At 40.7% G+C, this 17404-nt stretch overlaps 1 long non-coding RNA gene across 1 annotated transcript in view; it reads right to left on the bottom strand.

The window, feature by feature from the left end:
- LOC130542729 (uncharacterized) overlaps window positions 1-17404 on the bottom strand; it is a 158955-nt gene that overhangs the window by 95909 nt on the left and 45642 nt on the right. Inside the window, exons 7-9 of the long non-coding RNA XR_008957469.1 lie at window positions 13440-13632; window positions 7127-7204; window positions 1865-1941 (exon numbers count right to left, since the gene is read on the bottom strand). This is a non-coding gene — a long non-coding RNA (uncharacterized LOC130542729). The remainder of the gene's footprint in view (window positions 1-1864; window positions 1942-7126; window positions 7205-13439; window positions 13633-17404) is intronic.

A 17404-nucleotide genomic window follows, 5' to 3' on the forward strand; every position in this document is an offset into this window, starting at 1 on the left:
CATAGGTTAAGTGTCTGACTCTTGGTCTGGGCTCAGGTCGTGATCTCAAGGTCATGAGAATGGAGCAGGCTCCATGCTAAGTGTGGATTCTGCTTGAGATTCTTTCTCCCTCTCCTTCTGCCCCTCCTGCTTATGCTCTCTCTCTTTAAAAAAATAAATAAATCTTTAAAGAAAAACAAAAAATGATATCCACAGCTGAACAAGAAGTCTAGGTCCTTCTTTCTTCTATTTTCTAGGACCCTCACTTGCCTCCCACCTCAGTTATGACCCTAAACCCTCCAATCTAGTTTGTACTTCACTTCTCTTGGGCAACTTCTAATTCTTACAATGTTTTATTCTTAACACCAGTTTAAAGAAATTAGTATTCAGATAGTCTGATGATATTCAAAAACTATTTTTACTGGGAGAGCAAATGAAATAAGTTACCAGGGTAACTTGTTACTGAAGCGTTCCACTTCTTGGCCTTTGTTTCTCCAAAGGTATTTAAAACCTCATCTGTGGGGTGCTTAACTCAGTTGGTTAAGCATCTGTCTTCGGCTCAGGTCATGATCCCAGGGCTCTTGCTTAGCAGGAAGCCTGCTTCTCCCTTTCCCTCCGCCTGCCTCTCCCCCTGCTTGTGCGTGCACGCTCTCTCTCTCTCTTTCTGTCAAATAAGTAAATAAAATATTTGAAAAATAAATAAAACCTAATCTGCCAGAAACAATGGCCAACCCAGTAGCAATGAGCAACCTAGCACCCAGATTGTGTTTTTTTATTATTTTATTTTATTGATCTTTCTTTCTCTTTCTCTCCCTTCTTTCTTTTTCTTTCTTTCTTTCTTTCCTCCTTTCTCTTTCTTCCTTTCTCCCTTTCTTTCTTTCTTTCTTTCTTTCTTTCTTTCTTTCTTTCTTTTCTTTTCTTTCTTTCTTTTCTTCTTTTTTAAGTAAATACTCCACACCATGTGGAGCCCAACACAGGGCTTGAACTCATAACCCAGCGATCAAAACCTGAGCTGAGATCAAGAGGTGGACGCTTAACCAATTAAACCACCCAGGAGCCCCCAGATTGTGTTTTTAAATGCAATTTCCTACTAAAAGGAATCACTGCTCCCAGGAAAACTATCGAAGGCAATCAAGTCCATGTCAAAAGACACAGGAACGAACTGAAAGGGGCTCCCACTTCCTAAAGGTGAAAGAACCTGAGCATCAAAAAGAATAACAAGTATAAGGTATTGGAATACATCAAACATATTAAAATCCATACGTGCAGAAAAAATTAAAAATAATTGATAACTTTGTATGATGCCCAGAAAACAACTCATAGTCTGGAAATTGGTAAATAAAAGGAAAGAATCAACATTCATCCTGCCTCTTCTGTTCCAATAATACCTCAAGTAGTTGTTAAGGCAAAGTTCTTCATAGAATAACCACAGTTAACAAATGCAGAAGGAATGATAGAATTATATCACAATCTTTCTACCTCTTTTTTATTTTTTAAAACTTTTTTTAAATTTTTCTACCTCTTAATGAAATAATGGATGCTCTCCTGCCAGAATATCCCTGCTAGAGATTATAATCTATAGAAACAAAACAAAACAAACAACTTGCCTCCCATGAATTGTTACTGGGTATGTAGTGACATGTAAATCTGTGCTACTTAATTTTAACGCACCTCACAACTGAGAGACTGAAACTCTGCAGGAAGACTCATTGTTTAATTAGTAACATATAAGAAGACTAGCAGTTAAGGGAAGCGGAGGGGGGGTGGGCAAAAAAGCTAGTTTCTTTTCCAGTCATTGTGTGAAGACTTTGAAAACGTGTTAAGGAAACCTAACTCAAAATTGGAGACGGGAAGCCACGAAGGCAGGGCTCTCACATGCACATACCACTCATTGCAGTTTGCATAGTCCAGCAGGAAGAAGGAAGATTTCTTTTTGGTCCAGCAAAAGCAAGCTATCCTCACCTGCAGCCAATAAGAAGTTATCATCACTTCAAACTCTCATTTTCCTCCGGTGAACTTTTGTTTAAAACAACCCTTCCCAATTCCCCTTTCCTCTATAAAACGACAGTCTCCTCCTTTGTTCTCCAGACTTGCCTATGGTTCACCATAGTTTGCTTGTCCCAAATAGCAATTTTCCCTCTATTCTTGAAAAAATGTGATTTTGCTTGCAGAATCACTTACCTTTTCCTTTTAAAAGATTGACAAAACACAGAAAAAGAGGGACGAAGCTAGTTCAACACGGGCTTGCTGGCCGTTTCTTGTTAAAGCAGGTTGGAACAATAACAATAACAGTTAACGCTTACTGAGTACTTACTAATTGCAAATCACTGTGCTAAGCACTTCATATTGCATACAGCAACACTATGAGATAGGTACTATTATCCCCATTCTACAGATGAAGAGACAGAAGTTCAGAGAGTTAAAGTAACCCCTCTCCCCTCCATGAACCTGCTAAACTGCTTCCTATTCTGTGGCCTTTGTCTATTCTGTTCCTTTAGCCTCATAACTACAGCTGCCATTTTTAGCACCCACTATGTTCTAGCAATCTGTAATTTACATGTATCAACTCACTATAGTTCTCAAACTCCAAGAGGAGCGTCCTATCACCCTCTTTCTATAAATGAAGAAACTGAAGGGCAGAGAAGTGAATTGCCCAAAATGACACAGCCAGCAGTAGAGCAGGGTTTCAAACTGACCTCAAAGCCTGTCTCTCTCTCTCTTTTTTTTCTTACTTTTTTTTTTTTTAAGAGAGAAAAAGAGAGGGAGCACAAGCCAGGGGGAGGGGCAGAGAGAGAGGGAGAATCCCAAGCAGGCTCTATGCCCAGGGTGGAGCTCAACGCAGGGCTGTATATCAGGACCCTGAGATGACGACCTGAGCAGCAATCAAGGGTTGGACACTCAGTGGACTGAGCCACTGAGACACCCCACAAAGCCTGTCTCTTAATCACTACCCTGTTATCTACAGCTCAAATGATTCCTCCTGTGTTACGCACTACAATGCTTATTTCCTCACTTTTGGTACCACTGTCATGATGTCACCCAAGTTCACTGAGGGTAGGGATAGTGTCCGTTCAACAAATACCTATCAGCCACTTTACATGCGGCACTGAATCTTCTGCAGTGTCTAGCACAAAGCTGGTGCTTCATAAACATCATCTGAACTGCATCACACTTTTTCAGATCAGGATGAAACAAACCACTACTTAGAGTCAATATATTTTTTAATGTACTATATAATTATTTCTTCCCTCCCCCCAAATATTTCCCTACGTAAAATAGTATCTATCATACTGGAAATCACTGTTTTGGATATGTGATAGCCTGAACAAATGTAGAATTTCATCAGGACTGGCAGTGGTGCAAAACTGAACAGTAATGTGGTATTGTGGCAGGTTCAGGTAAGAAACCTATGACTTTTTGAGGCAGAGAAAAGCCCAGAAGCTCTAAACATGTGTTCTATCTCTGGAGTTAGCAACTTCCCCTGTAGATCCTTCAAAATTATAAATTGCCACTCTAACACTTTTTAATTTTAACACTGTTGATAAGATATAATTGTTTCAAAGTGGAAAAGAAAAAAACACTCTTCATTATTTAATGCAAATGAACCAAATTGGAAAAATTACATACTTCCTCCTCTGAAAAATCTATGACTCTCATTTTTATCATCCTCAGTCCTCTGTTTTATATCGTTTACACTCAATTCAGAAAATGCCTGTCTAAATTCACTTTCTTAGCTTAAGTTACTAACCCCTTGTTCTTGTATTTGACACTAACTCAAATAGCCTTGAAACAATTATCCTCTCTATTCCCTTCAGAATTGTCTATACTTTAATGAGTTCCCACTTAATCTCTCCTTTGCCAAAGAATACCACTCTGATTAGCTAAGCTCCTTACACCCCCCTGTGGTTCTCTTGCCCTCTGCTGCACCTTCTCCATTTCTATAATATGCTTTTATTATAAGGTGACTGGAATTGTGCATAGTATTCCACATGTGGCCTTGTCAGTCCTCACAAAGAACCTAGATAATTCCCTGGATTTATATTCAGGCCCTGTTCTTAAGCATCCCAAATGAGGGCTCTTACACTGTCTTTATGGCCATTAAAATGTTGAGGTTTCTTCTATTTCCCTTTTATCCATCCAAATTTCTAGTTTCCAAACATGCTAGGGAATTTTGGACTATTTTGGCAACTAAATATGCACTATTTTTCAGTGCTTCTGGGGCATAAAGAAAGTATACGTGTCCGTCAGTCAGGTTCATTTCAGAGAGCAGGAGCTAGAGACTCATTTTTCAAGAAGCCAATGACTAAAAGGGGGTTCATCCTTTGGGAGATTAATACTGGGTTTGTTTTGCACAGATCCCATCTCTTACTCCTCCCTAGCACCTCCTTCACAGGAGGACTTGAGTCTAAAGCTGAAGATGAGGCTGGAGTAGTGAAGAAAGAGCAGAGGCTACTCAATGATGTACATTCTTGAGGAGAAAATTTGGCGAATTCAGATCTTGAAAAGATCACTAGGACCTATAGAATACAGTGCTTCAAATGGTATTGCATCTAATCTCAAACATGCACATCTGCACACACACGCTCAACTTGTATATTCCAGCTCGTCAGTCAGTAGGAGTTATCTAACTGGCTTGGAGGTGAGGGTGGGCTGAGCATTCCGAGCAGAGTGAACCACATGTGTTGTCTTTTTCAAACGAGCTTCAGAAGTCACAAAGCAGGGGCTCCTGGGTGGCTCAGTCGCTAAGCATCTGCCTTCGGCTCAGGGCGTGATCCCAGCATTCTGGGATCGAGCCCCACATAGGCTCCTCTGCTGGAAGCCTGCTTCTTCCTCTCCCACTCCCCTTGCTTGTGTTCCCTCTCTTGCTGGCTATCTCTCTCTGTCAAATAAATAAATAAATTCTTTAAAAAAAAAAAAAAGAAGTCACAAAGCATCATTTCTGTTATGTTCTATTCATTTAAAATGAAGGACTAATGCCAACTCATATTTAAGGGGAGGGGAATGAAATTTTACCTGTTAATGGAGAAGCATCAAAGAATTTGACATGGTAACATGGTAATTTGGGAGTGGACCCTATAAATTAATTCCCAGCCTGGTTTCATTTCTATTGTCAAGACACTTAAAAGAGAGAACATAGTCTTTCACAGAATGCTTCTGTAATGTCTGATGTTTACTCACTACATCAAGATACATGCCTGAACCCACGTCTCCAAATTGATCCTGCTCGTTATGGGAGAGATTCCTACCTCTTTGTACTAAAACAGTGAGGAGGGAGGGAAGAAGGGAGACTGTTAGTTGATCTGGGAGTCAGGGATATTAGGGAAAGCAGTCAACTCCTCTGTGATAGAGGCTGCCTTAATCAAGAGAAAGTAGAAGGAAAAATATATTAATGACATATTCAAGTTTTTTGAAATTGAACTTAGAAATATCTAGGTTAATGATTTATTTTTCAATATGAAAATTCTGCTCATATTGACTATTTTGCTCTCACAAATGTCAAGCCATTTGTTGTATGGTTAAGGTGCCCATATTTTCAATAGAAGTATTTCCTCTTAAATGTTAAGAGATATCAACCCTGAAATCAATTCATTTTCTCTTTGTGCTAAAAATTTGAATATCATAGCCGGACACAGTCTAATTGATGTTAACAGGATCAGTGCAAAAAAGGAGACCCAAAGTATTCTATTTCATTTTCCTTTTAGGACTCACAATTGAATAATAGTAGCTATTTTGAATTCATCTACACTTATTGATCTAACTTGTCAGAAATCAATCAATAATCAATCAATATGTTCTCTGAACTAAGAAGTGAATTTGGGAACATTCAATTCAAATCCTAGCACTGCCATGGTGACCCCACTCCAGCCACTTATCCTTAGTTAAACTGCTTCTCAGTTTCTTCATCTATCAATATGGCACTGCTGCTTTTGCCACAATAAAAATAAGTTGATTTGTAAAGTATAACCCCTAATGCCTATTTTCTCCTGAGATGCTGTGCTTATAATTCCAGAAGCAGCTAAGAGGGGAAAAATTAGGGTAGTGCAGATTCAACATGTAGATTTACTCTGACTGTGAGCACTAATGTCTTAGGTATAATATAGGCAGTTGAGCCTTTTCTATAAAAAACTTTATTCATTATTGAAACTAATATGAACTTGTTAATATTCTGGTTAACTATTGCTATGTAACAAACTACTCTAAAACTTAGTGGCTCAAAACAATAATCTATTATTAGCATTACGTATGTCAGGATTTTGCAGTAAGGAACTCAGACAGGACAATGAGGATGGCTCATCTCTTCTTTACGATGCCTAAGATCTCAGCCGGGATAACTGAGGAGACTAGGAGCTGGAAAGCTGGTGGCTGTCTGGGTTTCTGTCTCTTTCTCCCTCCCTACATAACTGAATTTGTTTCTCCATATACCCTTTTCATATAGTTAGTCTGGGCTTGCTCACGGTATGGAAGCCTCAAGACAGTCATATTTCTTACATGGCAACTGAGGGCTCTAGGAAAGAGTATGCCCATGAACAGAAACCAGAAGATACAAATTCTCTTAAATAAATGTTGACCTAAACTGACACAGTGCTGCTTCTGTCATATTCCATTGGTCAAAGAAGAGTCCACACAGATTCCAGGGAAAGGAACATAGATTCCATGTCTCAATAAGAAGGGTTTTAAAGTATCTGAACCTCTTTAATCTGCCACACTTATTCGCATCTTACTGTACTTTACAACATAGCAAGCACTTGAGCTTCTGATAATGGAAGAGCAACCCTCTTCTTTTCTTTGGACCATAGAAAACAACTGTAATACTGTACAAAATATAAATAAACAAATACCTAAAGACACTGGAGAGCAACCAAAAGAAGACACTGGAAGGGAGCCAACAATTGGAGGGAAGACTTTTTCATTTTTTATAGCTATTTACCTAAGCACAGACCCTAATCCATGCTGAGCAGAGCAGCTAACACTAGGACAGAAGATCTGAAGTCCTACTGGCTTGAAGAATAAGAGGAAAGAGTTCAGAGCTACCGTAGCAGTCTAAAAGTGAAGTGGGGGAGGCCCCCAAAAGGGAGAGTCAGAGAAAGCGGTCCAAATTTTGTGTATGAACTCTGCCAGGTCTCTAGATGACCACTGAACTACTTACATATAGGGCAGACTCCAAGCAGCCCAGGTGAGACTGAAAGTGCTAAATGAGACTTCAGTTGCTGTCCAAGCAGGTTAGCTGTTTTATTAAAAACAAAAGAAAAACCAATAACTTTCAGCAGAACAAAACAGAATCACAGAATCTAGGGTCTTTATATATATCATTCAATGCCCAGGATACCATCTTAATGTATAAATATATTAGAAAATGTGACTTGGACTCAAGAGAAGATGAAATCAATGAAGATCAACTCAAAGACGACCCACATTTTGAAGTTAGCAGACGAAGAGTTTAAAAAAAAAGCTGTTGTAACTATACTTAAGGACATAAAGGTAAAAAAACTTTTAATGAATGAATAAGAAATCTCAGTATAGGGACACCTGGGTGGCTCAGTCAGTTAAGCATCTGACTCTTGATTTCAGCTGAGGTCATGATTTCAGGATCATGAGATCAGCCCTGCACCACCCAGAGTGGAGTCCACTTAGGATTCTCCTTCCCTCTCCCTCTGCCCCTCCCCCGCACCCCAGCTTGCATACATGTGCGTGTCCTCTTTCTCTCTCTCTCAGTAGACAATTAGAAACTATAAAAAAATGAATCAAATGGAAAGCCTAAAAATGAGAGATAAAATATCAAAAATAAAAATTCACTGGTTGGACTTAGTAGAAGAATAGAGGTGACAAAAGGAAAGAGTCAGTGAATTTGAAGACCAATCAATAGAAATTATTCATTCTGAAGAACAGAGAGGGAAGAAAATGAAAAACATGAACAGATCCTCAGGGATCTGAGGGACAATATCAGAGAGTTTAGCACATGTGAAATTAGAGTCCTAAAAATTGAGGAAAAAAAGAATGGGGCAGAAAAAAATATTTGAAGAAATGACCAAAATTGCCAAAATCTGGTGAAAAACATAGATTTTCAGATGTAAGAAATTTAATAGACTGTAAGATGGATAAATTAAAAAAAAAACAACTATACTCAATGTACATCATAGATGAACTTCTGAGAAAAGAGAAAATCTTGAGAGCAGCTAGAGAAAAATAACACATTACGCATTGGGAAACAACAGTAAGAATTAAGACTGACTTCTTGTCAGAAACAAGAGGCCAACAGAAATCTTTATAGTGCTGAAAGACCCCTTCTATATCCAGCAAAAATTCTTCAGGAATGAAGACAAAATAAAGATGTTCTCAGATAAAAACCAGAATACCGGGGCACCTCGGTGGCTTGGTCGGTTAAGGGTCTGACTTCAGCTTAGGTCATGATCTCAGGGTCTTGGGACCAACCAGCAGTCAGGCTCCTCACAGCAGGGAGTCTGCTTCTCCCTCTGCCCCTCCCCCTGCTCTTGTGTGCGCACTCTCTCTCTCAAATAAATAAATAAATAGAATCTTTAAAAAAGCAAAAAACAGAATACCAAGAAAAGATAAAATACTTTGCTAACTCTGATTGAACTTATTAATAGTTACTGTTAATTTAGGATACAAACATATTTTGCTTGTTTGGAAGTCCTGACTCTTCTGCTACTCCAGTTACTTAGGCTAGCTCTCATCTGGACACAAATTCCCCACTTGCCAAAGCCTACTTCTGCCTCCTTTCTCCTCCTGTGCATCAAAGAGTATGGAACGGGTATTGACTGAACAGTAATAAAGAGCTATAATTTTGAGCAGGTACTCTGTACCAAAATCTGTCTGTGGGTATTCCATTTAATCCTTATCCTTATCAACAGCTGGGGATGATAGTATCAGGACAGAATCACCGATGAGAAAATAGGCTGAGAGAAACTAATTACTGGCAATGTGTCCAAGGTCACACAGCTAGTTAGTGCTAGAATCAGGCCCAAGTAGAGGTCCTTGACCTGCTTGAATAATATTTCATGGACATTTATATATAGCTTGGAAATTGACTAAGTCCCTTACAGACTTCATCTAAGACCTTCCTTATATGATTTGAATTGCTCTCCCTCTTTTATTTTAAGGGCAAAATTTCAGGCTATCACTCTGATAGTCTGTTAATTGCTTGCTAACTGCCTGCCCTCTCCCTCTCCCCACATTCTACTTCCTTTAGAAACCGAGAACACCCGACAGCTCCCAGCACAACACACATCACTGTTTTAGCTGGCTCACAGCTTCTCAGCTAGAAACTATTTCCCCAGCCTCCCCTGAAGCTAGGTGTGGCCTGGAACCAAGTTTGGACAAATGGGATATGAGTGCTTCCAAGCATGGCTAGAGCTCAACTTCTGGTTCTTAAAGAAAAATGCACTTGGCTTAGATCCCTGACTCCCCTTCCTAGGGGCTGGAAAAATGCAAACATGAGCCTCTGCTGTGGACCTGGAGATGGAAGACACACGTGGAAGGCAGCAGAGCCAAGCTGCTCACCAGCCATTAACGATGGCTCTGGATGGCTCGCTGCTGACCCAGGCATGGACTGCCTTTATAGCAACTTAAAGAAAACAGAAAGATTAAAAAATTTGAAGGCATTTATTGGAAACCTGGGTATGTGGCCACTTCTGTGACTTTGGCATTTTACCTAACCTCTCTAAGCTTCTATGTTCCTGTTTCTTTTTTTTTTTTAAGATTTTATTTCTTTATTTGACAGAGAGGAGAGAGAGAGAGCACAAGCAGGGGGAACGGCAGGCAGAGGGAAAGGGAGAAGCACACTCCCCACTGACCAAGGAGCCCGATGTGGGGCTCGATCCCAGGACCCTTGGATCATGACCCGAGCGGAAGGTAGATGCCTAACCACCTGAGCCACAAAGGTGCCCCTATGTTCCTGTTTCTAGAATGGGGTGATTATTTTCTTTTCCTCGTAGGGTTGGCCTAAGGAGGGAGTAAGAGAATACATAACAGAGCGAGAGCCCACACGCACTATGTGTATCGTGTGCCACCTGGCTGGAAGCTATAGAATATTTGCATAGAGACACGGTCTTTTCCTTCAAGTACCAAGTACCCTCCGACTCTGAAAAGAATACCTGCTTAATGAATACTGGGTTTTTTTTGTTTAATCAGTAAAAATAATTCTACTTTATTTTTTTATAATAATTTTTTATTGTTATGTTAGTCACCATACAGTACATCCCTAGTTTTTGATGTAATGTTCCATGATTCTTAATGAATACTGTTGACCTATCAATGGCAACAGAGAACTCGCAGCTGCTGGACCAGGTGGGAATGATGCCATTGGCTGTTTAAGCTTCACTTGACAACCGTTCTTCCTCATCATTCCCAACTCTTCATCTCTCTTAAAACAACAAAGGTGGGGTTATTTTTTAAGATTTTATTTATTAATTTGAGAGAGAGCACTAGAGAGAGCAGGCACGAGTGGGGGGCAGAGGGAGAGGGAGAAGCAGGCTCCCTGCTGAGCAGGAAGCCCGATGTGATGCAGGGCTCCTTCCCAGGGCCCTAGGATCATGACCTGAGCCAAAGGCAGGTGCTTAACTGACTGAGCCACTCAGGCAGCCCCAAAGGGCGTTTTTAAAAAAACATTTTCTTCTATAGTTGTGCGGGATATGCTTATGTGAGGGATATATACACACACACACACACACACACACACTCTCACACTTCAGGTTAATTCTTAGAAAATTAATACCTCATTTTCAGGCCAGCTCATTACTGAATTACTAGGATGTTACTGTTTCTCAGCTATATTATTAGAGATGCCCCCTCCCAGTCCTGCGCACACCCCCAGCCCAATGCGAGCTTCCCTCAATTCTCTTTCAAAAGAATATGTAATACATTTAGAAGGTGATGGCCTGGCATTCAGCATTCAGTTCGTGTCTTCAGCACCAACAGAGGAAAGGTTAGAAATATAAGTGCAGCCCCTTGTTTATTGCAATTTCACAGCCGTGGCAAATGCCACAGACTTGGCAGCAGGAATTAGTTAAAACTTGGCAGTAATACTTCCTTTCCTCTCACTGCCTCATCTCCTTTCAGGGTGGTTGCCAGTTAATACTTATAATATGTTAATCTGTGAAAATAAGGACTAAAAGGAGACAAGGAAAGGGGGGCTTGGGGAGTGCTAGGGCTGAGGGGAGGGCAGGGCCAGACTGGCCAGGGAGGAGGAGAAGCCAGAGAGGACAGAATAACAAAATGGGAGAGAAGGGAGGAAGGGGGGAGGATAAAGTAATACACAGTTTGGTAGAAGTAGAGTCAACCTTTAAATGAAACGGGAAAAAAGAAGTTATACACATGAAGAAGGGGAGTCATTTCAATTTTTTCTCTCAGGCAATGATATAAGGATGATGGGGTAGAAATATAATAATAATCTCAAAACTGATGAAGGATGCAAATCCAGGTCTTGACTCCCTTTTTTGGATTCTGGCAAATTTAAAAAACTATTATCTATATCAGTTCTAAGGCAGTCATCTCCCTGCCTTGCCCCCTCCCTTACCCCCATCTATCTTTTAGTCTAGGAACAGTTCAAAAAGGCCAGCCTCTAACTCCCCAACCCTAAATTCTAACCCTCTCAAAGGGTTTGGGCACCCGGGATCGGCCAGGACCTCGGGATGGTGACAGTAAGGGTGGTGCTGGGGGTCTAGGTGACATGTTGGTGGAGCTCTCATGCGATGGGGCCCTGACATCTTTAAGGAGAAGGCCTCCTGCCTGCTGGACTCCCCCATTACCTAAAGTTGCTGGCTCTATGCCCAATGCCTTACTAAGAGGCAGGGGTGACTTGCCTCCCAATCTGCCATACCGTGGTAGGAGAAGGATAATAGAGAAACGTAAACATAGAGGAGAAAGTGGACTAGAAATCTCAGGGATGACAACAGCCAAGAAATCTGAACTTCAATTTCTAGGTACTTCGACTAGTTCTGTCTCAACAATTATGAAGCAATTGCCTTTGGAACAAACAATTCCTCTTTCAATAAACATGCCCAGTACAAAAAAGACCTAGAACAGGGGAACATTAATGTTTAAGTAAGCACATCTGGCTCTATATTCTTTCCAATGTAAAAGAACCGTTAGTTTTGCAAAAGGTTCTGAATGAACATTTTGGATAGTGTCTGAGTTCACTCATCACATGAAGTACATTTGGGCTGTGTGGTTTCATTCCTCTACCCTTCCGACGCCTTTTCTTTGAACTTTTACAGGCCAGCCCCTTCTCCTACTTCCCTATCATGATTCAAATTCTCTCCACATTGGCAAAACCCCAAGAAAGCCAGGAAAAAAACTTTGTTTTTGGCCCATGCCCCAGCTCTGCCTCCATAGAGAGGCAATTCACCAGCACATTTTCATTAGTCATCTTCCTCTAGCAGAAAGGTGGTCAGAGGAACGGCTGGTTGGCTCAATCAGTTGAGCCCCTGACTCTTGATTTTGGCTCAATTCATGATCTCAGGGTCCCGGGATTGAGCCCCATGCTGGGCTCTGCACTCAGCACAGAGTTTACTTGGGATCTCTCTCCCTCCGCCCCCCCTCCCCCGGCAAAGGACAAGCGCCCTCTAAATAAATAAATAAATAAATAAATAAATAAATAAATAAATAAAATCTTTTAAAGAAAGGAAGGAAGGAAGAAAGAAAGAAGGAAAGAAAGGCTGTCGGCAAAGTGTTTTTCACCAGCTCAAAACAAGCCACTCTCATTCCCAGGAATCTACTGAGGAAAATGCTCCGCTCTCTCTCCATCAGTGGCTTGAACCTTTCAGTTCCACTTGAGGCAGATTTGAGTTGACTTGTCAAAGGCTGAGATAAAGTTGGCAGTTGAATTTGAAAGGAAAAGGGTGGAAAAACATAAGTTGTTGGATATTTCCTCTATGTGTGTTGAGTTGTAAAAGCTTTTTCCGCTAATTTCTTATACCTGTCCCCAGTATAAATAATAGAGAATTCCTTTTGGAAAAGTAGTCACAAGCTAAAACTGAGAGGGTTCATGTGAAAAGAGCCCATTTACCACAAGGGATAAAGCGTGGTATATTGGTTATAAGCACAAGGTCTAGAGCCAGACTCCTGGCGTTCAAATCTCAGCTCCTCCATTTACTATTTCTGGGACCTTACAAAAGTTATTTAATCTATGCCTCCATTTCTTCAACGGCAAAATCCGAGTGTTATTGATGGTGTGAATTTCAGGGACGCCTGGGTGGCTCAGTTGATTAAGCATCTGCCTTTGGCTCAGGTCATGATCCCAGGGTCCTGGGATCAAGTCCTACATGTGACTCCTTGCTCAGTGGGGAGCCTGCCTCTTCTTCTGCCTGCCGCTCCCCCCTGTTTGTTCTCTCTCTCTCTCCCTCTCTGACAAAAAAATAAATAAAATCTTTAAAAAAATAGGTGAATTTCATAGAGTTTTTGTGATGATTAAGTAAGCTAACAACCAGCACGTAGCACTCTACCTGTTTTAATGATGATGATGATGATGATGACGAAGAAGAAGAAGAAGAAGATGATGATGATGGTGGTCGCGGTGGTGATGTATTCTTTGGAACACACAGCAGGGTCTTGGTTGCTGGGAGAGTCATGTCCAGGAGGAAGAGCCCTGCATTAAATAACCCCATCTTCCAATTGTCCTTCAACTGTGATTACTCACTATAAATAAAGAGATGAGATTGAGGAAAAGATGAGCAAACAATTAAGGAGATACTTCCCAGCCCTGTTGGGTAAAACTCCCTCACAAATCAAGGAATTCCTAAGAGGAACTTACGCTGGACACAAGGAAGAAGCTCACAAAATACACTTTTACTGATTATGTAATTGTGAGTTTAGGGTTGTGTCTGACACCAGCTGTCTTGAAATGAAACATTTGGAGCTATAGTCACATTTATTAGCACAGAATTGATTTACAAAACTCAAAGAGGGCACGGAATTCCTATGAACTGTAAATTAGTAAATTGCTTTTTAATCTACCATAAAAGATCACTGAAAAGTCCTTTTAAAATCAAAGGTCTGCTAATTCAATCATGAACACGTTTACCCAATGGTGCTCAAGGCAAGAGGAAACCTTAACGGCTGCGCAATTGCCATTTAAAACATACAATTTAAAAAATGATTTAAGTTTAATTACAATATCCAATGCAGATATGCATTATTCTGAGTAGGTATTGGCCTTGACACTGATATTTGCTTTAAAAATATTTTTAAATGAAATGTCACTTCTTGCATTCTGTGTTTCCTAATCATACCTATTGCTCTGTGACCCAAGAGAGACGACAAAGATGACAATACTGTAGGGGCACCTGGGTGGCTCAGTCGGTTAGGCATCTGGTGCTTGATCTCAGCAAGGGTCTTGATCTCACAGTTGTGAGTTCAGGCCCCACGTGCTGGGTGTGGAGCTTACTTAAAAAAAAAAAAAAGATAATAATACTGTAGACAGCCATCCTCTTTGGGGCAAAGTGTGTGCTTTCCAAGCTTCTGAATACAGAGTGGACAAGAGAGGGAGAGGTCGAGTTAGCCTGGCATAGGAATTGTAGGGTACACACTACATCAGACACAGAAAACATTCTAGTTCAGCAACCTGTCCCTCATGTCATATATGCAGAAATTGAAACCCTGGAATGTGAGGTGCTTTCCTTTCCATTAGTTAGGGCCCAATGTCAGAACTAAAACCAGTTCTTCTCTTAATTCAATCCTTTTTCTAGTCTACCAGTTCTCAAATCGGAAGTGCTTACAAATCATCTGGAGATCTTGTTCAATATGGTGATTCTTGCCCCTCCCATTCTGACTCTGCAGGATTTAACAAATTCAGGTGATAGGAATACAAGTGGACCCAGAGACCACCCAGTTGCTTATAAGAGACAAATGTAATTATTATACATGTAAATTATTACAGGTTGAGTGATAAAAGAAAAGAAAAAGGAAGTTGGTAGCTTCATTATCATTGGACAAAATAGACCTCAAGGCAAAAAGTAGGATTAGGAAGAAGACATGGATGGACACAATGCCTGGAGACAGACATTTGAAAACTGTCATGTGATAAGGAAGAGAAAGTCTACATCTGAAGCATGCTCAGATTATTCTGTAGAGTTCAGAAAAACAGAACCTACAGGTGGAAATAACAGGGAGGCAGGTGCGTTGGAAGGGATTTTCTTTTTCTTTTTTTAAAGATTTTATTTATTTATTTGAGAGGGAGTGCGCATGGGGGTGGGGGCAGAGGGAGAAACAGACTCTCTGCTGAGTGTGGGAGCCCAACACGAGCTCTATCTCAGCACCCTGGGATCAGGACCTGAGCCAAACCCAGGCATCCCCGGAAGGGATTTTCTGTTAGCTCTCTGAAATGAAATGTACTTGTCCCTGAAGGTATTTAGGCCAAGGTGGTGGGGAAATTGTGAAGGGGATGCATGGGCTGAGCCAGACAGACTGTTTCCAAACCTGACTATGCATTGGAATCATCTGGAGAGCTTTTTAAAAATACATTTTCCATGACCTCTTCCCACATTTAACGAGCTGATTTGATACACTAGGAATGTGCCTTTTTGAAATGCTGCCCAGATGATTCTAATGTAGCCAACTCAGAACTGGTCCATGGAAGAGCATTTAGGAACCACTGGCCAAATGACCTCTAAATTTCCCACTGACTGTGGCATTTGATAATTTAATAATGTCTTTGTAGACATTTACCTGTGAACTGGGGAGAGGACTAGAAAAGTAGAGAGGTAGAATTACTGCTCCCAGTGTACAGAAGAATAATGGAGGGCTAGAAATTTCTGTGAAATCAGATATAATTCCACGAACAGTCCATGTGCCTTCTCCACTGTTCACAAGCTTTTCAGTAAGTGTTGATAAAGATGATGAAAATGAACATGTTTTCTATTCAGAACAAATGGTCCAACAGGCCCAACATGCCTTATTGTTTATATCTCCAGCATCCTCGTATTTCGTGTAAGTAGAGACTGTTACAGGTCTGGAACCCCAGGGCAGTGTGTCTATACTTTTCATATGCATACGAATTGCCCGGGAAACTTGGTGAAATGCAGATTCTGAAAAAGTTGGACTGGGTTGGAGTCCAAGGTAATATATTTCTGATAAAGCCCTCTATCTTCTCACCTTACCACAAGGCTTTCAGAAACACTCTCTTTAGACAAGATAAAGAGAGAAACTCTTCTGGTTTTCCAAAGACTCCATTCTTTAGGCCAGATTATCATTTTGTCTTAGTATCTATGTGAATTAATAAGGAGAAGAGGTGGCTGAAAGGAGCGCTACGTGCCCTAGATTAGGCAACAGGGCATGGGAGTCGGGCAGAAGTTCTGGGTGGAGAATGGTGACCTCTCAAAAGTTTAAACGCCTCTTTCCACACCCAGAACAGGATAGCAATAATGGAATGAAGAGCTTTCCGGACCGTCAGAAGACCAGAATTTTAGTCACAGGGTAGATTTCTGTGTTTTATTTTGTTTCGATGTGCTTGTTTTTGTTTTTGAACTTTTTGGCCTTTCATAACTCACTTAATCTTCCTGAGACTGTTTTGTCTCTGGGATATACTAACAAGAGTTTCGTGTGCTTTATAACGTGTTTTCTTAACTTCTGGAAAATTCCTATAACACAAAATTTTCAAGTGATCGTTTCAGTGGTATTTTGTACTTTAACAATGTTGTGCAACCACCACCTCTGTGCAGATCCAAAACATTTTTATCGCCCCCAAAGAAAACCCATACCCATTAAATAGCTGCTCCCTATTCCCAACCCACCCCTTAGCTCCTTGCAATCACATATCTTTTTATCTATATGGTTTGACCTGTTCTGGATATTTAATACAAACGGAATCATTGCAATATGTGTCCTTTTATGTTTGGCTTCTTTCACTTAACATAATGTTTTCTAGGTTCATCCACGATGTGGCCAGTATCAATAATCCATCCCTTTTGATGGCAGAAGAATATTCCATTGCCTGCATATATCACATTTTGTTTATCTCTTCATCCGTTGATGGTCATTAGGATTGTTTCCATCTTTTGGACTGTGAACAATGCGGCTACGAGCAAGTATTTGAGTACCTGTTTTCATAATTTATTATTTTTGGATGTACCATCCCATTTGGTTTTCACATTGGGTTGAAAAGAGTTAAATATTTTACCGAAAAGCTCAAAGTGGCTTGCTCAAAGTTCATAGGTAGTAAGGTGCCCAGGAACTCAAAGCTTCTGTGAGGAAGTCCAGGGCCCTTTCCAGTTTTCCCACCACAGGTTCAGCTGTCTTGAGAGTCAAAAAGGAGAAGGGGTGTAAAAATGACCAGTGGGCTGTAAAGCACTTTATGTGTAAGTGGGTGCCAGGAGTTGATATTCAATATGCCAGTTGATGCTACACGAACAGTTTCCCGCTCAGGAGGTCAGTGCATGCTGTCTCTAGTATGACCAGAGAGATATTTTAGAAT

The sequence above is a fragment of the Ursus arctos genome, unplaced genomic scaffold (assembly GCF_023065955.2).
Source record: "Ursus arctos isolate Adak ecotype North America unplaced genomic scaffold, UrsArc2.0 scaffold_5, whole genome shotgun sequence".
In the NCBI taxonomy this organism is placed as follows: Eukaryota; Metazoa; Chordata; class Mammalia; order Carnivora; family Ursidae; genus Ursus; species Ursus arctos.